This window comes from Erigeron canadensis, chromosome 6 (assembly GCF_010389155.1).
Source record: "Erigeron canadensis isolate Cc75 chromosome 6, C_canadensis_v1, whole genome shotgun sequence".
In the NCBI taxonomy this organism is placed as follows: domain Eukaryota; kingdom Viridiplantae; phylum Streptophyta; class Magnoliopsida; order Asterales; family Asteraceae; genus Erigeron; species Erigeron canadensis.
In genome coordinates, this window is record NC_057766.1 from 20,682,746 (window position 1) to 20,707,790 (window position 25,045).

Consider the following 25,045-nt stretch of genomic DNA (forward strand, 5'->3'; position numbering starts at 1 on the left):
GTTTATATTTTACAATACAATTCAAGTGGACCCCATATTGGGATTTTATCAACTTACTACCATGTAGGATAAATCTTATGTGGCATTGTCTAAAGAGAGTTAAATTAAGATGGATGACTTAAAAACATTCGTTGGCCCTTGTATTTCATATTATGGTTAGCAACAAAACTGGTCAACAAAAATATTAAATAACATGCATTGAGTTTGGACTTGGCTACATAAACTATAAAGAACGATTACAACATATTTTTAGATAAAATATGTAACAACCATGGAACAATTATAACATACTTTTAAACAATATGTTTTATTGTATGTTTGTCAAAATGGTAAATATCACGCATCAAGTTTAATAAATTGTGAAGCATCAAAAAAGACACAACCAATTACATACACAATAATCTAAAAGCAAACCAATACTTATTCTAGTAAAATTAAAAAATTGGTAAATAAAATATCTAACTCTAATGTAAAATATACATATGCAATCCAAAGTAGCTATCGGTAAAAATGTACAGTGTCAAAAAACAAATTTTTACCTAAAATAAATAATTTTAAGATCTATATAACATTTGAAAATTAGGTAAGTCGTAATTTTTATAAAAATATTAAAATAATTTAATTTAAAGAAAGATGAATATTATAAAAAAATATGAAGATGTCACATACGATAACATCTTATGTAGCAATGTTTTAAGATAGTTTGGAATTGAAGAGGATTTTAAAAGGTTAAGAATCCTACTGTTTACCCGCACGATATCCGGTAGTTTTAAATAATGTATATAAACGCTTTTGATATAATAATGGGTTTAATCAACGGATGTCAAACATGGTTGTCCCATAAACTTTTTTAATTGATATATATTCTTTAAAAAACTTTGTTTTATTGTTGTATAATCCCAACATAGGGTGGCGACTTCAGCCTCGTTTGCAGCTACAGATTGATGAAGGTGAGATTTTGCATTTGCAGCTTCATATACATGATGTTAAGATTAGAACATATATATTAGAAAAATCATGGCCAAATACATACCTTTTCTTGTTGCAATATGCGGATAACTAAATAAATAATAACACCATAAGACATAATTCTGGATGGCTTAAAAATCCTAAGATAACTACTCTTTTAATATATATATATATATATATATATATAATACAATTAATATATACACAGACAAACATCATCTCTCTCCATCCTTCCACATTTTTTCTCACAAATACCCAAAAAAGGACAGCCTCCACCCCGTTACTCAAATCAATCTTCTTCACAAACACCATCCACCTAATCATAGATCTTTCACCAACACCCCCATTACGGATAGTTTAAGTATGAGCAATATATTGCATAATGACAGTCCACAAGTTTGATTAGTTTATAATTAACAATTAATGTAATAATTAAAATTAGTAAAGTTAAATAACAAGAATAAGAACTATAAAATTTTAATAATATGTAGCATTAATTAAACATTGGATACATGCATGATCAATTATTACACTTAACTTAAAGTAAAAACAAGTTGTTAACTTTTTGAACATACAAAACTTAACAAACTTAAAGTAAAAACAAGTTGTTAAGTTTTGAACATACAAAACTTAACAATATTACAACAAATATAAACATGAAAAACACTTAGTTTTTTGTGGACTAACACACCAAATTGTGTTGCATTGTGTTGCCTTATATAAGGAAGAGATAAGGCAACATAAGTGAGATCTGGATCTGGTGGTTGTCGACTTTTTATTGGCTTGAAGTACTTGCAACAGATGTTTCTTGTCTCCACTACCATTTCAGGTATAAATAGAATGTTTTACTTTTTCTTCATACTGTAACTTCTCTTTTAAAGGATAAAAACAATTGTTATTGTTCATTTGAAATCTTCTTGCCTTCACAAACAAGTAGTGGACAAGAATGAATAATAGTCAAAGAGTCACTAAACCCGATGATGACTCATTGATGACCCACATCAGCGACCAAATATCATCAATGAATCCTTGCCTCAACACATAATATACTAGTATGGAGAATATTTTATTTACGCGCCCCGTATCCCGACCAGCATTTTTAGTAATTTGACCAGCCAGATTTTGCAGCGAGGGTCGCTGCAAAAACTCATGCCACGTCAGCATTCCACTAAGCCGCTTTAAATGTTTGACCGACTGTTACTCGACTTATTGCAGCGACCCTCGCTGCAATAAGTTAACCCGGAGCACTTTTTAAAAACCGATCCACCCATCTATTCCATCATTGTCCTTCCTCCACCCTTCCTCCACCCTTCAATATCTAACATTTTCTTACACTTTTTCTTTCGATTTTGTTTAACAAAATTTAACAAATCCATTCACCAAAACACCTCCGGCTACTAACAATCCAGTCCCCTTAGTATAACAATCCGGGTATCACGAAGTGTCGGGATCATCACCCCCGCCAGCCACCACCGGGCAGTACCGCCAGCCGCCGCCATCCACCGCCACCGCAGTACCGCCAGTGTCGGGATTATCCTCCCCCAAATTCCGGCCGGTCGTCCTCCCCCAAATTTTCCGGCCATTTCAAATTCTGGTATGTATTTTATGCTTTTTCCAATATCCAAACCATTATTTTTTAGTATCTACACCATTACTAGTTTTTGCAGCGACCCTCGCTGCAAAAAGTGAAAAAATGCGGGCCTCCATGGTATGTTAGTATAGTTTTTGTATATATATTCGTTTTGTTAATTTGTTAGGATTATTAGTTGTTTATAGGATTTTAATAGGTTTGTTAGTATATTGGTATGTTATTATTAGTTTTGTTAGTTTTGTTAATTAGTTAGTTTTGTTAGAATATTGGTATGTTAGTATAGTTTTTGTATATTTATTAGTTTTGTTAATTAGTTAGTTTTGTTAGAATATTGGTATGTTAGTATAGTTTTTGTATATTTATTAGTTTTGTTAATTAGTTAGTTTTGTTAGAATATTGGTATGTTAGTATAGTTTTTGTATATTTATTAGTTTTGTTAGGATTATTAGTTGTTTATAGGATTTTAATAGGTTTGTTAGTATAGTTAGTTTTGATTTGTTGATAATTTAGTGATTTGTTAGGAGCCACGATTTTGTTTTGTTAGTGATTTGTTAGAATATATATCATTAAATGCAAAATTACGTAGATTAAAATTTGTTAAAAAATTGATTAAAATAAATAGGCAAGATTATGTAAAAATTTTGATTAAATAAACTACTTAAGACGTAATAAAATTTAGTTCAACAAAAATATACATAAAAATTAATTATAAAAATTAAGTTCAAAAGTATGACGTATAAAAAATTAAGTTAAAAAGTTAATATATTGATTTGTTAGAATATTTTAGTCATTAGTGTTAGGCGTTTTACTTTTTGGTTAGAATATTGACAAATTAAAAATAACGTAGATTAAAATTTGTTAAAAAATTGATTAAAATAAATAGCCAAGATTATGTTAAAAATATATGTATTGAACTAAATATACAAAATTATGTAAAAATTTGAATTAAAAATTTTGATTAAATAAACTACTTAAGACGTATTAAAAATTAGTATAAAGTTAAATTTAAAAGTATAAAAGTAAATTTATATTTTATAAACGGAGTTCTAAAAATTATTATCAAGTAAAAAAGATATATATATATAAAAGTAATAAAATTTGTGATATTTTTGTTATATGATTTGTATTTTGCAAAAAACGTATAATATGATTTGTATTTTGCAGTATAGATGGCGACTTACCATGGCGGTGATGGCGGCAATGAAGACCCACGTCGACCATGGTGGAAGATTACATGGGGCTGCAAAGGCAGCGGCGGTAAGGAATTTGGTTTTTTTTATAATTCATATTTTAATTTAATATTTTTTTACTAACTTGTCTTTTTAGAATTTGGTTCTTTATAATTCATATTTTAATTTAATATTTTTTTACTAACTTGTTTTTTTGATTTTTGCTAGCCCCACAAAAAGGAAAGGGGAGGGGGCCCTGTCAGAATTTAAATCTGGAGGCCAAGTTCGCGAAAAAAGGCCGTCTGTCGATCGACTTTGACACCAGCAACTTAAAAACGTGGCAGGCGATCGGCCCAAATTCTTCTATGTATAAGAGCCTCATTGGCACATTGGTGCCACATCCCTCAGACATACGACTCCTGGGACCATGTGCCTGCTGAAAGAAAGGAGTTTATCATCCCGACTCTGAACGTAAAATATTATTAATTTTTAACTTCTTCTTTGATGTTTGTATCAATTTTTAATTTCGCTAACTTTTACTTTTATAAATTGCAGACTCGGTTCAAATTGGACCACTTTATTGAGATTCCTAACCCCGAGGATCCTATCAGGCGGGGTTCAGGCTGTGTGTTGATAGGGACTGCTCAGATCAGTATCGGCTCCGAAAGAGCCAGTTCAAGAGAGCCCACTTTTCCAAAAAGGGGGGCCTGGATGCAGTTCCCTAGTTGGAACAAGCTGTTCCTCCAGAGGGTATGTCACAGGAGGACTGGAGAGCTTTGTTGGGGTATTACCAGAGGGAGGACAGGGTGAAGCAGTCGGCGAGAAACAGCACGAACAGGGGCAAGCAAGTTCTTGCAGGGACCCATGGTCGTAAGTCTTACTCTCAGTACGTCCACAAGGAGATGGTTAGTTATGAATTATATATGTATTAAATATATATACTTGTGTTTAAAAGTATAAGTTTAATAATGTATATTTCTTATAATATATATGTATTAAATATAAATACTTGTGTTTAAAAGTATAAATTAAAGAATGTATATGTCTTATGATAAATTCATGTGTTTACAGGCTGAAAAAAACAAGGACGTGGACTTGGTGGATTTGTTCGAGATTAAGCACAAGAAGAAGAAGGATAAACAATGGGAACACCCGATGGCTGAAGAAATACATGTATGTGTCTCTCTTTAGGATTTTATATTTTTTAGTATTAAATGTTAATTAATCAACCTTATGTATAATGTAACATTTTTTACAGTCTCAGCTCAAGAAGAAGAAGGAGGAGGCTGAACAGGACCCCGTTCCCACACCAGATCCTGACATTGTCATGGATGTATGGGGACCCCAGGCGGGGCATCGTCGAGGCATAGGGCGGGTCATCAGGCAGATGGGTACCGAGGCGTATGACTATACGCATCTTACCCAGGGACAGCCACGTGCATCATTCGAATTGAACAATGACCCACCTCAGCCTAGCCAGACGTCCTCCTTATTTGAGGAATTATTTAACTATTCTAGTTATGCACAGGCTCCTTTTCCTCCTCGGCCGTCCCAGCAGTTGCCCACAGCCCCTCAATACTCAGTCGGATCGTATCATGTCAATTTGGATGACGATGATGATGATCATGAGAGCGATGATGCTCATCATTAGTATTTCATATCCCGTAGGTGCCTTATTAGCTTGAATGTGTCTGTGGTACTCAGCCAAACGGTCTCTGTACTTCGGATGTGTTACCCAGGCCTGCGATGCAGGTTTATCATGTCCCCAAGCTGAGGTGTAAGGCATTGGGCAGTCCTTATCTAAAAAAACCGTAACAAAATGTGTCAACCCCGATACCAGGGCAATGCATATCGGGTCATCTACGTATAGCTCGCCTGGCCCCTTCCAAAAAGGAAAACATGTGATGTTCTCTTCTAAACTTAAACAGATAATTATTACCCCCAACGCATTAGACAGAAGCATAGCGCAATATGGATTCATCATCCAGTAATCGTGTGGGCGACCATTTGGATAAGACATTGATAGCAAAGTGTGTATGTGTTTAGCGTCACCAGCGAATGCACCCTCATAGTATCCGCGCCTGGACTCATACTCCTCTAGCATTAGTTTGCGAATCCACTCGAATTTTTGCTCGTTTTCACCCAAAGCAACAGCCAGTGCCCGAAACCCACAGTTACCATCAGACTATACATTTTTTATATTGACAATGTATCTTTGAAAGAACTTAAGGAGCTGGCCTAGGTAATGACTCATGTCAAACGATGTTGACTCACTCGGGAAAAAGTTGTGTGTAAACGGTTCAAGGTTGTTCTGCGGATTTTGTGTATTCTGTGTAATGGGTGTCGAGAATAAGTGATCAACAAAGCTATATGTTTCTTCTTGCGTTTGGTTATTCTGGTCTCCGAAATAACTTTGTGTGTCTGCGAAACGTGAATCGCTACCCACATACGAACTATGTCTGCCACTTTGTCCCCGGTATAATTTGTTATAAGGTTCGCCAAAGGAATCTGTATTTCCCGGGATGTTAAACTCGTAACCCACATACCCACTCTGCCTACCACTTTGACCCCATAATACTTTGTTATATGGTTCGTCTACATTGTCTGGCACGTTCATTGATAGGACCACATAATTACTTTGTCTCCCAATCTGACCCCATTCGGGCTGGCTTTGAGCCCAATTTGAACTGGTTCCTACATGATCATTGTGCCTCCCACTTTGAGGTGATTGTGGTTGGCTTTCAATTTCATTGAAGAAACGTGATGGTGTTTCCGTGAAAAAATAACTGGTGCCCACATGATCACTCTGTCTCCGACTTTCAGGTGATTGTGGTTGACTTTCCGTTTCTTCGAAAAAACGTGATTGGGTGCTCACGTATTCACTGTGTCTCGCATATTGGCCTTCTCCAAATGCACATGACGGCTGCGAAAATTGATCAGAGAATTGAACCGACCTGGATTTTTGAAGACCGGAGGGTGCTGTGTTTGTCGCTGGTCTGTTATGTTCGGGCGCCTGCAAAAAAAAAAATTTAATAACAGATTACACTTACAAGTATACTAACAAATAGGGGGCAATTACCAAAAAAAAAAAAAATTCAATTAATTAAATGTAGTTCGAATTATGATCCGACATACTTGAGGTATATTTTTCTTTGACCCGATTGGTCTTCCACGTTTATTTTTAATAACAGAAGGGTCCTTGATTTTCGTTCTCCCCGGATAGACGATGTCTTTTAATTTAGAAATCCAGTTTTTGCGATTTGACTTCGGTTGATCCTTAAACTGGACTTTAACATCCTCTACTAATTGGTCGATAGTTTCGTCATCGTCAGAGTCTTTTCGATGATCGTTGTCCGGAAGGCATGTCGACGGTGTCAGGTCTAGCTTTCTCCAAAAGTCATTTATGGTATGCACCTCAACACGTTTGTCTACATTTTTGACGAAAAATAATTACAATACTTGTGCATTTACCAAAAAAAAAAAAAGCAATTGCCTATATTTCAATTAACTTACTGCAATGCATGTACGCAGCTAGACGGCAGGCACATGGAAGGCCACAACTAATCCACACCTTACACCCGCACTTTCTCAAGTCTTTTCCGATCTCATTTTTTAATCGTTTAATTTCATCGACCATTATATCAAGAGACGTCACAGATATAACACAAAGCAGGTCTTTCAAACATGGGTAGTTGTGTTTACCAGCTCTATAAATCCTGCTTTCTTCCAGTTGGCCCTTGATTTCTGTATCTTGTCCGAGGAGGACATCATTAACACATTGAATTATTCTTTGAAATGTACATCTCCCCTGTAACTCGGACTTGAGGAGTGAATGCTCAGCCTCAACTCTGTTGGTAGTGTAGTTACGGTAGTTGAGGTGCTGATCGACCCAAAAGGACACAAACTTTTCCTTGTACGGGGAAAGCCACTCCTTCTGCAGGTACTTGTAAACCTCTGTCAATTTAACATTTGATTAGCTTGTGTGGGTATATGTGATTTACCAAAAATTAGAAAAAAAAAACTTCAAAAGCACTTCACTTACTGTCTAAACGGGGACTCATCTTCTCTTTTAAATATGATAAATTGTTGGTGTACTCTTTTAGTGTGCGGGACTCGTAAAGTTTTTTCCACCATCCATAAAAAGGCCCCCATTTCCCTTCCCCTTTTAACGATGGCATGCTAAATTTGTCTATGTTCCTCCATATGTGCACTCTACACAGTAAATGGTATGCTTCAGGCATAACGGTTTTGCATGCTTTCATTAGCGCCAGATCCCGGTCCATGAGTACCACGCGCACAGCAAAGCCTTCACCTAACGTCGACTTCAAACACTCCAACACCCATCTATAATTATGCTCTTGTTCGCTTATGATAAACGCATATGATATGCTAAAGGTCCTGTTTGTTGGAGTGACACCAACGATCTCGACCAACGGCATGTTGTACATATTAGTTTTGTATGTGGCATCTATTTGGATAACATAAGGAAATGCAAGCCACAACTTAAATGATGTCGGATGTATAAAAAACAGATTCTCCAACCGACCAGATACACTGTTTGTTGTATGATAATACAAGTAATTATGCTCCTTAAGCAAACAGAACATAACCTGTTTCGTTTGAACAATATGGCGTACATATGTCGTTTCAGATACTCTATCATAGTAAATAAATAAAAAGATATGTAAATTTGATATAATATACCTGCATTGGAGTGTTCCCATGTTTTTCGGCCGCCTTCTTCCGCATAGCTTTTTGGAAATTGTAAATGCCATCACTGCGGGTCAAGTTTCCTGGAAAGTTTTCTTTCAATAGCTTTAACATCCTACGGGGCGTACTACCACGATGATATTCTTCTTCCAGAAATAATCTCTCCTCTTCAGTCAACCTTCTTGCGTACGCGTAACCCTCCAGATTCTCAGCTGGATATTGATTATGTGTGTCGTCTACAACGGTTATCCTCCAACCATCATCAGTTAAACGACCGATTAATCTAAAGGGGCACTGACATTTAAGTGTCTTTTTAACGAGGCCGCCTATCCTATCATCCATTTTCCCAGAAAGATTACACACTATCGTCACTTTATTTTTTACACCAGCTAAATTGGAATTTGTTCGTCATTTGATTAACACATAACCAAGCTGCAATCCTGTACTTTTGGCCCAGTTGAACAATTCTTCGTGTGAATCGAACACCTAAATTAGTTTTTTTTTTTTAAATTATCATTAAATTGTATACTTATAAATATCTAACATTTTAAATATGCAATAAATATAACAATGAAACACAAATTAAATAGTACTAAAATATAAATATTTTAATGATATTTGCCTAAATTAGTTTTTTTTTTTTTAAATTATCATTAATTTGTATACTAATAAATATCTAACATTTTAAAATTGCAATATCTAACATTTTAAAATTGCACTAAATTTAACATCCTAACACAAATTAAATAGTACTAAAATATAAATATTTTAATAATATTTGCCTAAATTAGTTTTTTTTTTTTAAAATTATCATTAATTTGTATACTAATAAATATCTAACATTTTAAAATTGCAATATCTAACATTTTAAAATTGCACTAAATTTAACATCCTAACACAAATTAAATAGTACTAAAATATAAATATTTTAGTGATATTTGCCTAAATTAGTTTTTTTTTTAGAATTATCATTAATTTGTATACTAATAAATATCTAACATTTTAAAATTGCAATATCTAACATTTTAAAATTGCAATAAATTTAACATCCTAACACAAATTAAATAGTACTAAAATATAAATATTTTAATGATATTTGCCTAAATTAGTTTTTTTTTAAAAATTATCATTAATTTGTACACTAATAAATATCTAACATTTTAAAATTGCAATATCTAACATTTTAAAATTGCAATAAATTTAACAACGAAACACAAATTAAATAGTACTAAAATATAAATATTTTAATGATATTTGCCTAAATTAGTTTTTTTTAAAAAGGCGTCTGGTAACCCGACCACCTTTTTGGTAACCCAAATTATCATTAATTTGTATACTAATAAATATCTAACATTTTAAATATGCAATAAATTTAACAGCAAAACACAAATTAAATACTACTAAAATATAAACTAATAATGATATTTGCCTAAATTTATTTTTTTAAAGTTAACAAGGATACCTGATCGGTGTGGAAAACCCTAGCGTCGTAGTCAAAATGAGGGGCCGCCTCTGGTATCTCAAGTTTTTCATCAGGTTCTTCTAAGTGAAGCTCAAAACCTTCCGCACCCATTTCGCCCCATATACTTTCAAAATCCATCTGAAATAATGATAAACTATAATAATAATACTAAAGATCTACAATTTATATTACTGAAAGATAATACTGAAAGATAGAAGAACGATAGTAATAATACTGAAAGAACAACGATAGTAATAATAATACTAAAGTTCTATGAAAGATAGATAGAAACGCTTTAAGATACAATGAAAATGACGCTGATATAGTTTATATTTATAGAACTTAACCGTACACTGTGGACTTAATGGTCCACAGTGGAGTTTGTTTTTATCCACTTTTTGCAGCGACCCTCGCTACAAAAAGTGGATAAAAACAAACTCCACTGTGGACCATTAAGTCCACAGTGTACGGTTTCGTACACTGACTTTTTGCAGCGACCCTCGCTGCAAAAAGTATGATCATTTTACTAAAAAACTGGTCGGGTCACCAGGCGCCTTAATTTATCAATACTGTGAGCTAATGTACGGAGCATTAATAACAAGTTATTGAAGTTGAATTATACTATTGTACATTCGTACGTAGGTAATTAAGGACACACATGACACACCTAGCAATCAGGTTTTCAACTAGGTGTCAAAATCAATTGACCTAAAATTACTTTAAAACCTACGTGACCCATTTGAGGACGAGTCTAATGGTTTTAAACACTTTTGAAATTAAAAGTGGTGTCGATTTGATGTATACTTATATCGTGTCGAACTCCACCTTAATTTGAAACTCTATATATCATATTGAAATATTGTTTGTGGAATCTACGTAAATCATTCACCCAAAACGAAGTTATGCAGTGCAAGTTTAAATGGCTAGATAGAATACTCAAATGATTTTGTGTTGATAACATGATTTTCCTTAAGAAAAAGATGAAGAAAAATGACATCTATAATAATATAACTAAAAGAAGGGGTTGGGGGTACACTTGGTACTCCTAATCCCCTTCCTAGAGCCTAATCCCTCATCCTTATATATCTTCTAATATTTTAATATTAATATAAATTAATTTACACTTTTTGGTTTTCCATCACCAATTTACACTTTAACCCCAATCTAAAATAATTAATTTACACTTTTTGATTTTTCATCACCAATTTACACTTTAACCCATTTTAAAAGTAACTTACGCTTTTTGATTTTCCATCACCAATTTACACTTTAACACAAAAATAATTAATTATACTTCTCAACAAAAAAAAAACTACATCCGATCAAACCAAAAAACAATCGACTACTAGGGCTTTTTTTTAATATACTGTTTGTAGTAAGTTTAGATTTAACAAACTGTAAATTTTTTATTTAACTAAAGTTGAAAAAAAAAAGGTAAATTGGAATCAATATTTATATGGAGTTAATTTTCATATGTTTCCTTCTTTAGTTTTCGTATTGATTAAATTGTGATATTGGTCATAGAGATTTAATATATTTGAATTCCAATTTTTAGCTTTGATAAATATATTTTAAGACTACTCATCCATTGAACGGGCTTGAACACTAGTTTAATGATATAATGGTCAATAACCTATTTATTATTTTTGTCATCAGAGATATTTTAGATCGTGTTTGGTTACAGATTTTTGATAAATTTGATAAAATTGAAATTCATCTAGCTAGTTGAAATGTAAACATTTAATTATTTGATAAAATCTCTATTTTTACTTTGGGTGTGCTAAAAAGAATTTTTACTTTGTTGAATCTTCAAAAGACATAACATTTACTTCAAACTCTATTCTTTGAAATTTCATTTTAATTTCTAATACTTTTAACAGATTTAACAATGCATCCCTCTTATTTAGTTGTCATCGTTGAGTTTGAACCGAAGTGACTGCCAATGATAAGCTGAAGGAAAGTTAGGATGACGTACACAATAACTTAGACATTACCCTACCTTAATTCTTTCTATACAAATTAATGATACTTTTCTATTATTACTAGAAGTTAACATTATTAAGGTAGCAGGAGATCTTGCATATATATGACCCTTTTTAGGTGAGCTTTTCGGATCCAACAACTTGTTCTTTTTGTTTATTGATAAAAGAGAGTACGTAAGTACATTGTACTCGTGGTTTTCATATTATATGTCTAGTCATCACTCACAAACACCTTTTTACTTCCATTTATTCCCTCCGATATTGGGGGTAATGTATGACACGGATATGACGTGCTCATGTTCCAACCATTTTCACTTATATTATGGATAAAACAGGTGTATATATGTTTAAATGTTCAATACAAGATTACATATCAATAGATAGAATGATGCAAATAGTTATTATAAAGAAAGAAAATAATGAATTGATCAACCTAATAATCTCTCAATAATTATAAACTAGCTCCTTTAATTCATTTTTAAAAAAGTTATAACCCTTAGATGGGAAGCCATCTTAAATTTTAACCTTTGAATTAACAGCTGACATCATCTTTCTAATTTAGATTAATTTAGATTTATTAATTTACTGAATGAAATTTATGTTCCCTTTTTAGATAAAAGTTATAGAAATTACCTTCCTTAAAATAAGAAACAATAATTTACCATTCTTAATAATAATAGCTAAGAAAGTTAGTTTGCCTTATCTTTTCGTTTATAATGATTCCTTGATCATTTTAACTGTGATTAAATTATTACCAATAAACAAGGTTATTTTGGCCTTATCTTTTTATTAGTCCCAACTATCACTAGATGGGTGCTGAAGACACCTCTATGTCGATGGTGAGTGAACTTTGCAACACGATCAATTAATCTGGATGTGACCAGTTTAGTTTGATCGTGTACCAGGTTAACTGGAATTAAGTATTAAAGTGACAGAATGTTAATACATGCAATAATATAGATGACGAGCATATAAACTGGTGAGACAATATGTAATTTTCAAGTGTATTTTATTTATTACTGTTTAAATAAAATACAAGGTTGTTGCGGAACCAAGATAATACAAGAATGTAAATATCCTAACAACCCATGAATTACAATTGATCTAAACTTGGAAATTCTCCTAAACAATCGAAACACTTAGAGTTGTGAAATGTTTCTTTTTGCGATTGAGAGAATATTGCACAAGTTCACCAATATTGCAGAATATTTGTATTTGCAAAGTTATTGAAACAGCTTGTGCAAGGACCTCTATTTATAGTCGAAGATTGAGCATGGGGATCTCAACTTCGATGTACAAATATGGTTGACAGCACACAAAAGTATTGTTTAAATAATCCTTTGTGTGTGTTAAATAAAGTAAGACAAAAGGTTACTTTATTCAACCACTCTACATCTTTGTATCTTTATCCAAAGACAATATCATTGTCCGGTTAAAAGGATGTAGAGTAAAAAAGGTCCTCCTCGTAATCAGTGTAAAGCTTTGTAAGAGCATTTACACTGGAGGATTCTCCAGTTGATTGATCTGGTAGATTGTCAACTGGGCTTCGCTGCCATTGCCAATCTCTATTTTCCATTTGTTGTCTTTGACTTCAACTGGAAGGTCTTCAGATTCTAGTCGTCTGATCTCAACTGGAGGAAGTCATCAGTTGCTAAACCTGTACAATGCAACTGGACTTCTAATATTTCGGACAATTCCTCATGCTCTCCAGATGTCACTGGAGAGCTCCAGTTTAGTTAAAACTGGACCTAACAAATTCCCCCTAATTGTCCTGAAATATTGTCAAGTATTTTCAAACTTGTTTCTATACAAGTTTAAGTTTGAAATACTTGAATTTGATAAGACCTATTAAGTTTCCAAGACATTTTTATAGATCATCAAATGTCTTGGATTTTGTTTTAAGTGTTTGTAGATCTTATCAGATATCTTACTTGTAGGTTACAATCTGGCAACTTGTATATACATACAATTTCAAATAAATTACAAGAGAGTACACAAAATTACAAGCAGATAATAGTTAGAAGGAAAACTTAAACAGATGGCCCTTCGCCAGTTTTCCTTCTCTTTGAGACTGATGAAATCGGCTGAGTATCCTCAGGATCAAGGCCTAATCTTTCTTCAATGTTTTCCTTGAACTTGATGAGATTTTGCAATACATACTCCCAGCCTCTTTCAACTTTATTCTTCCTCTGCCTCCCCTCCAACAGCCTCAACATCTCAACATGCTCGGAATGACCATACTGATTGACATCCGGGTTCTCAGTAGTCCTTTTAGGTCCACCAAAGTATTGTACCTCAACAACAAAATGCTTGGCACCAGGCTTAATTGAAACCTTAACATCAGTAATCCTGCCTCTATTGTGCCTTCGACGCTGTACATCTGACAAATATGTGCGAGCTTCAGATTCATTTGTCAGTTTGATTTTGCTCGTGCTCAGCTTTTGTGTAGCAGCTCGAATATCATCTGTTGTGGGTTCACATGGTTCTACCCAAGTCCTCAGATTTGCATCTCTTGGTAAGGCCTTTTGTTTTCTTCCTTTGGACTTGGGTGGATTCAACACTTTGGTGACCGCCTTCTTGACCTGCTCAGTTCTCTTGAGAATCCCTTCAGATCTGATCTCTCTGGCCTTTTCCACCGATACATTCAAACACTTTGCATCCAGTTCAGCCTCATCATCCTGGTAGTGTTTGTCCAGTTCTACTTCAAGCATCTCCTTCAGTGCATTGACTATTCTTGTATCTTCTTTGATCTTCTTGTATTCAACAAGTGTCAAGCCAAGGAGTTGAGCATCAGTGATATCAACAAGAGGGGTTGGAAGATTTTTCTTGATTCAAACTGGTTTGCCTTCATTTGTTTCTTCCTTTCCTTGACCAGGTATCCCACTCTTGCTAATTTCTGGCTCTCGCTTTCAGTAACTGGAGGCAACAAATCGACATTGCCAGTTTCCAACATTGGTGCATCGGTGGCTGGTTCCAAAGATTCATCAGCAATGGCCTTTCCCTTGTCAACACTCCCTACCACCACATCATCAAACACCTCAAACCCTTGCTCACCAGCCTCAGTACTGGTAGCCATCACAATCTCCTTCCCTTTACTTGAAGTCTTCACAAGAGTGTGAGGGGCATGTACCGACCTTTCCCCCTTGGCAGCATCTAGTCCCTGCCTGATGGCTTCAAAATCAGCATGACTAGAGGGCAGGCGATCTAGAGGCTGCCATGATTGCATTGTCTTACACTCTTTGAAGACTCCACAAAGCATGCGAACTGTCCTCCAAAGATGATTTATCTCTTGAGATTGAGTCATTACATTTCCACTTGTCTGCTCTTGACTCTTTAAAATTTGTTTGAGAATGGAGAGATCATCTGAAGAGAGCCCAGTTGCAGGGACTTCCTGAGCACTGTCAGGCTCAACCGCCCTTCCTTTGCCAACTTCAGTGGTCAGATCAGATATGGCAGTTGAATGTTCAGACACTTTGCTAGCCAGCGTATCCAGACTGCACCTCAACCGATCAATCTCAGATGTTATTGGAGTGAGATCGACCTGGGGCACTGCAATCTTGGTGATCTCAGATATCACCTTTTCTATCAAGTTACTCTCACTGGCAGCCAAAGTTTCTTCGATCTTGAGACCCACTGAAGAGGCCAACCGACTCCCAAGCTCTGTCACATCTAGGCCAGGTTTGCTACACAGCTCTTGCACCTGCCTTTCCAGATTCTTAATATCAACCTCTGAAGATCTGACAGTATTGTTCAGCAGGTTGGATATTGAGGATGTGACTCCAGATTGAGTCAGTGCGAATGCCTCCCTTAAAGATATTGCCAATTGATTGGAGGATTCCACTAACTCGTTCAGCTTGCCAAACACCAAGTCCTCATTAGCAGAGAACTTGTTAATCCCCAGGTCAACCACTTTAATATTTTGCAGATGATCCTTGTGGTACCTGGAGAGGGACTTGGTGTTCTTCTCCAGTGTCTTTTGAATCTCTTCCACCCTCGCAAGAAGGTTCGAGAGATCGGTTTGAAAAGACACGAACTGGCTGTCCAATGACGGAGGAGAAGGTGTCACTGGACCAGCTGAGAAAGCTACAGGTGCAACTGGACGAGGTATGACAATATCTGGTTCTCCAGTTGCAGTAGCATCAGTAGAGAGAAGAGGAGGGGTGTAGAAATGAAAGGAAGAGATTCAATGTGGCGTTCATGCTGAGAATGCTCAGGTGTGAACGACGGCGACGGTGGGGTTAGGATGTGTCTATTTCTAGGCACACCCATAGAAGAAGGTGATTGGCGAGAGGTGAATATTGGAGGTATTTCTAAGCTTTGTACATGAGTTGGGGAAACTGAAACATGTGGTTCTTGGGGTTGACCAAGGAGAGAAGGGAGCTGATCAAGTATAGTCGCATCAGCCATCTCCTGGTCAGATTCTGTCTCAGATGAGTCCGAAGACTCAAGCTGAAACACACCCTCATTTATGCCAAGATCCATAAATGTTGGGGGTGGCTGAACAAGTTGTTCAGACTCCTGATGACCAGTTTGAGTTGCCTCAATGGTATCATCAGTTTGAGGATCCGTTGCCGAAGCATCTTCTCCCTGGACAGAGGTGACTGGTGCCTCAACCACAACTGCTCTATCCTCAGTTGCAATATCATCGGCAGCGGCTTCAGAGACCACTATCACAGATTGTGACTGGTCAGGTGCAGCAAGTCCAGATCTTGATCTCCTGCTTTTAGAGGATCTTCTTGCTTTAGGAACTGCCTGGACTCCTGCTTCTGCCACAGTTACAACTTCAGTAGACGAACCGGTGGGTCCCTCATTATTTTGAGGCCCGCCCAGTTGCCTTTCTGATTCACCAGATTGTGGTGCATCAGTTTTAGAGAATGCAAAAATCATTCTCGGGGACATCTGGACTTCATCAGAAGTGGACACCAGGTTGTCCAGATTCCTCAACAGTTCTGGCACAGAGAACGAGGATTGCGTGTTGTTGTACTCGTCTCTGCCCAGAATCTGAATAAAACAAAGGGACAGAAACCTTGAAAAGGGAACACAAGGACCCCTGTTACCCTTTAACTTGAATACCAGGCTTCTGAACAAAATGCCTGCAAAATCCACCCTCAGCCCATTCCAAAGGCAGTACGCCATTTCTGCCTGGAAGGAGTTTATCTGGTCCAATCCACCAGAACTCCCTCCCAAACTTTCCACCAAGTGGACCATAAAGAACTTCCAGGATGGTGAAAGCCCCTTCATTGTAATGGACCCCTTGGTCTTCAACACATCCCCCTCCACCATCTCCTTATTTCCCATATCAAGGAAGACCTGGCGGAAATTGATATTGGAGGAAATCACCACTGGAGTTTCATTATGTCTCCAGTAGTTGAGGTTAAGGGCTTCCCTCAACGTTCCAGTGGTGATGGTACACGGGACTGACCCATCCTTTAGAGAAAAGGAGATGGATGAGCAGTCCTCAGAAAGAGAGGCAGTGTACCAGAACTCACACAAGTAATCATGGAATAGCTTGTGTGGATTCAAAGAGAAGGCATCGCTGAGGGGAGAAATCCGAAGAAAGGATTGGATTCTCCCGATAAGAGAGTCAGCGGCCTGGAGCCCTTGAAGAGATGCCATTGGATTATTTGGATTTAGTTTAATAAGCTTAGAGCTTATGGGAGCACCAGTGGCACGATTAACATTTTGTGATGGAATGTACTCAGCAGTGAGTAGATTCACATCACGAGAACGAGATGAAGAAGAAGAAGATTTAGGAGCCATTTGTGAATTTAGATTTAGGGTTTTGGACTTAAAGAAGAAAGAGAGAAAAGGATCTCGAATTGTGAATGATTGAAAGAGTAAATGAAGGAATTTTGAGAGAAGTAAATGAGACGGATATATTGGTGGGGGTATATATAGGCAGTAAAAATATTGCCAAAATATATACGAAAAGATATTTTAGTCTCCAAAAGTTTGAAATAATTTGTAAAAAGTTATTTTCCAAAATTTTGAGAATTCAAAAATATTTAATACTTCCCATCAAGCATTTAATGCTACGACGGCTGGTATTCACATTTACCCACTAACTTCACCAATACCCATAAAAAGTGCAGTACATTTCGGCAAAAGTCTTGACACGTAAGACATGTCAGGTGACGTTCGTGAGTGCGAGGTTAGTACTCGAGTAACATCACGTGTCACAAGTATCCACCAAGTAAAACACAACGTTATGAAATCTGGCTGACCACCATTTTGAGACAAGACCAAACTAGCAACCAAAAGAAAATTTAGATGCCAGTTTCAACTGATAACCTTCAGTTGCATTTTTCAATAATTATTTGAAAAATATTTGAGTCTTTTTCCCCCTAAAAATGTGATCCATTTGATCAATGACTAGTCTTTGAGTACATCAAGGCGTTCAATCTCCAACCAATCAAGGATCACCTGGACCATCCTCAACTGAAGGGCCTCTTCAGTTTAATGAGGATTTAACATACCCAGTTCACTGATGAGATGTTTAAAAGTCTTTTCATCAAGAGGTTTTGTAAAAACATCAGCTAACTGTTTATCAGTGGGGATGAAATGTATTTCAATATCTCCTTTCATAACATGATCACGAATGAAGTGATACCTGATATCAATATGCTTTGTCTTTGAGTGCATCACTGGGTTGTGAGATATAGCAATAGCACTGGTGTTGTCACAAAAGATTGGGGTTCTTGTAAATTTCATGCCATAATCAAGTAACTGGTTTTTGATCCAGAGAATCTGGGCACAGCAACTGGCCGCAGAAATGTATTCTGCCTCAGCAGTAGACATTGAGACTGAAGTCTGCTTCTTACTTGTCCAACTCACCAGTTTCCCCCTAGGAAATGACATCCACCAGTTGTGGATTTTCTATCAATCTTACAACCTGCATGATCTGAATCTGAATAACCCATTAGATCTAACCCTGAGCCTTTGGGATACCAAAGACCAAGGCTAGGGCACCCTTTCAGGTACCTGAAAATGCGTTTAACAGCATGCAAGTGTGATTCTTTTGGATTTGCCTGAAATCTGGCACATAAACATGTTGCAAACATTATATCTGGTCGACTGGCAGTTAGATACATCAGTGAACCAACCATTCCACGATATTCTTTTTGGTCCACTGGTTTTCCATTTGGGTCAGAGTCCAAATTTAATGGAGCTGAAATAGGTGTGGTTTTTGATGGGATTGAATCAAATTTGTATTTTCTCAACAAATCTCTGACATATTTTTCTTGGTTAATAAAAATACCATCCATGGTTTGTTTAATTTGTAAACCTAAGAAAAATGTTAATTCACCCATTAAACTCATCTCATATTCTTGAGACATAATTTTGAAAACCTTTTACACATTCCATCATCAGTTGACCCAAATATAATATCATCAACATAAATTTGTACCAGCAAGATATCACCTTTTTCTTTCAAGATGAACAAGGTATTATCTATTGCACCTCTTTGAAAACCATTTTTGAGAAGATGTTTAGTTAGAGTATCATACCAGGCTCTTGGGGCTTGTCGAAGACCATATAAAGCTTTGTTCAGTCTATATACCCAATGTGGATGCTTTCATTTATGAAGCCTGGAGTCTGCGTAACATACACTTCTTCTTCCAATGTGCCATTCAGAAACGCACTTTTACATCCATCTGGAAAACCTTGAATTGTAAGTGAGCAGCATAAGCCAAGAAAATTCTGATGGCTTCAAGTCTTGCAACTGGAGCAAAAGTTTCATCGAAATCAACACCTTCTGCCTGACAATAACCCTTGGCAACTAATCTAGCTTTGTTTCTGACAACGTTGCCATCTTCATCCATCTTGTTCCGGTAGACCCACCTCGTTCCAATGGGTTCTCTCTTTACCCTGGAGGACAAGGAACAAGCTCCCAAACATTGTTCCTTTCGAACTGGTTGAGTTCTTCTTGCATAGCTTCAACCCAGCTTGGATCTGCCATAGCCTCGTCAATCTTCTTCGGTTCAATTAGTGATAAGAAGGTGACGTTCAAGCATTGATCACTTGTGGCTCTTCTAGTCTGAACCCCACTATCTGGATTGCCAATAATCTGCTCAATGGGATGAGCAGCAGTCCATTTAGTGTATTGACTAGGTTGGTGTAATACAACATCAGTGCAAGACACCTGACGATCTCCAACTGTTGCAGCAACAGGAGGAGAATCAGTCCAAACTACTTCAACTTCATCATTATTGTCAACTGAAGAGTTAACATGATTATCTTCAAACAAAGGTATCTCTTGAAGAACTGGAGAAGCTTGTAGTGGTTCTGATGTTGTTGTGGCACGCACATCAGATCCAATTACCAGTTTTTCAGGTAGGTTAAAACTGATAGAAGGATAGAATGAGGTGTCACAGAAGTTCTTCTTTACCTTAACTGGTTCCAAGACTTGGTGTTTGGAAACATTTTCTGGTGTACTAACTGATTGATGAACCTGATCAGATACACCAAAATCAACTGGGACAACTGAAGATAAATCAAGGGTTGGTCTTTTGTTGATTGCTTCATTTGATTCATCGAACGTGACATGAATTGTCTCATGTACTTTTGGAGTCTATAATTATAAACTCTATAGGCTTTTCTAATATTTGAATACCCCACAAAGACACCTTCGTCAGCTTTTGCATCGAATTTTCCAACTGACTGGAATCGTTTAAAATGTAAACTGGACAGCCAATACATGGAAAATATCCAACATTTGGCTTACGATTCCTGAGGACTTCATAGGCAGTCTTCCTATGTCTCTTGACATAAACTGACCGGTTTTGGGTGTGACACGCAGTTGCTACAGCTTCAGCCCAAAAACAGGTGGGAAGACCAGATTCAGATAACATACTTCTGGCAGCTTCAATCAATGTGCGATTCTTCCTTTCAACCACACCATTTGTTCTGGAGAACGAGCTGACGAGAAGTTTTGAGAAACGCCAGTGTCAGTGCAAAATGTCTCCAATTCTTTATTCATGAATTCTGTACCGTTATCACTTCGCAACTGACAAACTTTCTTGGTAAACTTGAGCTCAATTCGCTTGATGAGAGAGATAATTTCACCAGATGCATCACTCTTGATCTGATAAATATCACCCAACAAAATCTGGTGTATTCATCGACCACAACCAAAGTGTACCTTTTACCAGCTTTAGTTTGAACATTCACTGGACCAAAAAGGTCCATATGAAGCATGTGAAGAGGTTCAGTGATGCTGAAATTCTGTTTGGTCTTGAAACTGGCTCTTTTCTTTTTGCCCATTTCACACCCTGGACATGGCTTCTCCCTTTAAAGGAAAACAAAGGTATCCCATCAACTAGTTGCTTTCTGACAACTTGTTATGTTTTTGAAGTTAAGATGGATAACCGTTTATGCCACAGCCAGTTGGTGTCCTCATCAACCTTGACATAGAAACAATGCTCTTTGGAGTAGGCTCCATGTTCATGATGTACACATTCCCTTTTCTTGGTGCAATCATTACTACCTTCCAATCCTGTTAAAAACAGTGCCTTGAGCAATGTCGAACAGTACCCTATATCCATCATCACAAAGTTGACTGACACTTAAGTTATATTTCAAACCATTTACAAATGCAACCTTAGTGAATTGAATCTGCCCATTGTCAACAACACCATATCCTTCAGTTTTCCCACTTCCATCATTACCAAATGTCACTGCAGGTCCATCACATGCAGTGAACTCTTCCAGCAGGGCTTACATCCGGTCATAGTCCGGCCAGCTGCGCTGTCCAGATACCAAATATTTTTGTTTCGATCGCCTGCACACCCAAGTTAGTGATCAGTTATTTTGTGAACCCATCTTTTCTTGATGGGTCCACTGGACTTCTTCCGAGAAGTCCCATGCTTGACTAGGTGTTGAACTGGATGAGGAAACTGGAGGGTTCTCTCAGTTTCTGGAATAAAAACAATGGTTTCAGTGGAACATTGACCTCCTTTTCTTTTCGATGTATGCTCCTTTCTGAGCAGATTGTTTTATCTTTTGTTTTTGAGGAGGAGTTTTGACAATTTGTTTTTCAACAGAAGAGGATGCACCTCCTTCCAAATTCTTAATTCTGGCAGTACAACTTTGTACCTGCCTTGACAAATTTTGGATTTGATTTTCCATTCTTACCAAATGTTTTTTCTTCAGGCTGCTGGCCTTTGGACTTGGCTCAGCGGGGGTTTTAGTCTTTAGAGTTGAGGACTCACTTGACTTATGAGGTAAGGGATTGTCACCATATTCCTTTTTAACTGTAGCTTTAGCCTTCTTGGCTCCAGTTTTAACCTCAACAGGGTTGGTCTTAGTGGATTCAGATTTGATTGTGCCAGAGGAATCATAAGGTGTTTCAATTTTAACAGATTCTGGCAATTGGTGAATTGTGGGTAAAACAGCTGCCATCTGAAGATCACCAGATTTCCAGGCAGTTTTTTGAGCATCAATGGTTTTAGAAAAAGCGTCATAATTTTTACCAGATGCTTGAACCCAAGAATTAATAACCATATGTTCTTTTCAAGATCAAATTTCAGTTTTGGTTATCTCTTTCCAATGCCTCGTTTTTCAAATCTGACTTTAAGAGCCAACTGGACACTTTGCAAATCTTACTTGACTTTTCATGTTGTTTAATTCAACCAAAACTGTTTCTAATATCTTTCACAGTCAGTTCTCATGGTTTCAACAATAACAAGTCATCATTCAATGATTCAGCAATATCCATTTCAGTTCTGAATCAATTTCGATATCATAATCCCTTACCTTCTTTAAAATGATATCAACCCATCTTCCAGATACAACATCATCTTCACCACTGGTTGTTGACTCTCCAATGCCATGAAACACATATCTAAATCTCTCTTCATCATCAGATGAGTCATCAGAGAGTTCCCATTTCCCTTCAGTTTGAGCCATCATGCACTTGTTTTTTTTCTCATTATTTTGTTCAAGAGACATGAGAGCAATCTGGGCCTTAAGTTTCTTGTATTTGGCCTTATAATCATCAGTTTTAACAAAGTTTGGGACAATAGGACCAGTTTGGTAGTTCATCTGACTAGATCTGCATTCCTTCATGAAATGGCCTTTCTTACCACATTTATAGCAGGTAAGATTAGCCTTATCCATTGAGATTGAATTGGAAGCATTATTGGACCCATTAAATCGATTAGATTTATGCTTAAACTATTAAAGGTTTTAGCAATCATGGCAACCAGATCATCATCGTCAGTTTCCTCACAACCATCACTGAGATTAGGTTAGACCAGAGTTCAAAAAGTTGTTTAACATTTCCTTCATAGAATGTGACTGGACATTCTCAGTAGATATTAAAGCAGCACAAGGTTGCCCGAAAAGTTGGCAGCTTGGAACTCTGAGCATGGTTTAAAGCATCTTGTTCAGCGAGTAATCTTGCTGCATCTATCTTCAGTAAATCTGAAGGCTCCATAAAGAGAGGCAAGAGTATGGCTATGCAAGGTCTTTCCTTGTCTTAAGACAAGAACCATGTGTGCCCATTTGGATGGCAAAAAACATCAAGAATTTTCAAGAAGAATCCTTATCCTTCTCCACTCCCAAGCCTCTAAGTTGATTAATTAGGCCAGTAAATCTGGTATAAGTACCAGTTAAACTTTCATGGGAAGAGCAAAGAAGGATTCATACTTCTTGTTGAGAGCAACCTTTTAGTGACAATGGTGTCATTCCCTCAAACTGGAGAACTAATTCATCCCACATAGATTTTGCACTTGGAAATAGCACAAGAGTAGGAATTAGTTCCTCAGGTATAGCAGAAAGAATCATGTTTTTCAGTTTGGTATCAAGATCAACAATCTGCGATCCTCATCTGACCAATGTTCCTCAGATTTTTCCCTGGTGCCTCTTCCCAGTGGGTCGAGAAGAGGGCTAACACCACTGGACATGGGTGTATATGGCCCATCCTTAAGGATTTTCAACATATACCTCTCTATCCCACCAAAATGCAAGAGCATTCTAGCCTTCCATGTACCAAATGTCTCACCATTCCATCGAATTTGGGAACAGGAGAGTTGGAGTAAGTAATGTACATGAACGTGGTTAGCTCCAGGAGTAGGAGGAGGAGGAGGAGGGTTAGTATTTAAAGGAGTAGCAATATTAGGATTAGATTCATTTGGACCAGAACCATTCTCACCTTCAGCAGCCATCGAAGCAGACCTAGGTTATAGAATTGAAACAATTCAACCTGCCTGCTCTGATACCATATTAGTCCCAACTATCACTAGATGGGTGCTGAAGACACCTCTATGTCGATGGTGAGTGAACTTTGCAACACGATCAATTAATCTGGATGTGACAGTTTAGTTTGATCGTGTACCAGGTTAACTGGAATTAAGTATTAAAGTGACAGAATTTAATACATGCAATAATATAATGACGAGCATATAAACTGGTGAGACAATATGTAATTTTCAAGTGTATTTATTTATTACTGTTTAAATAAAATACAAGTTGTTGCGGAACCAAGATAATACAAGAATGTAAATATCCTAACAACCCATGAATTACAATTGATCTAAACTTGGAAATTCTCCTAAACAATCGAAACACTTAGAGTTGTGAAATGTTTCTTTTTGCGATTGAGAGAATATTGCACAAGTTCACCAATATTGCAGAATATTTGTATTTGCAAAGTTATTGAAACAGCTTGTGCAAGGACCTCTATTTATAGTCGAAGATTGAGCATGGGGATCTCAACTTCGATGTACAAATATGGTTGACAGCACACAAAAGTATGTTTAAATAATCCTTGTGTGTGTTAATAAAGTAAGACAAAAGGTTACTTTATTCAACCACTCTACATCTTTGTATCTTTATCCAAGACAATATCATTGTCCGGTTAAAAGGATGTAGAGTAAAAAGGTCCTCCTCGTAATCAGTGTAAAGCTTTGTAGAGCATTTACACTGGAGGATTCTCCAGTTGATTGATCTGGTAGATTGTCAACTGGGCTTCGCTGCCATTGCCAATCTCTATTTCCATGTGTGTCTTTGACTTCAACTGGAAGGTCTTCGATAGTCGTGATCTCAACTGGAGGAAGTCATCAGTGCTAAACCTGTACAATGCAACTGGACTTCTAATATTTCGGACAATTCCTCATGCTCTCCAGATGTCACTGGAGAGCTCCAGTTTAGTTAAAACTGG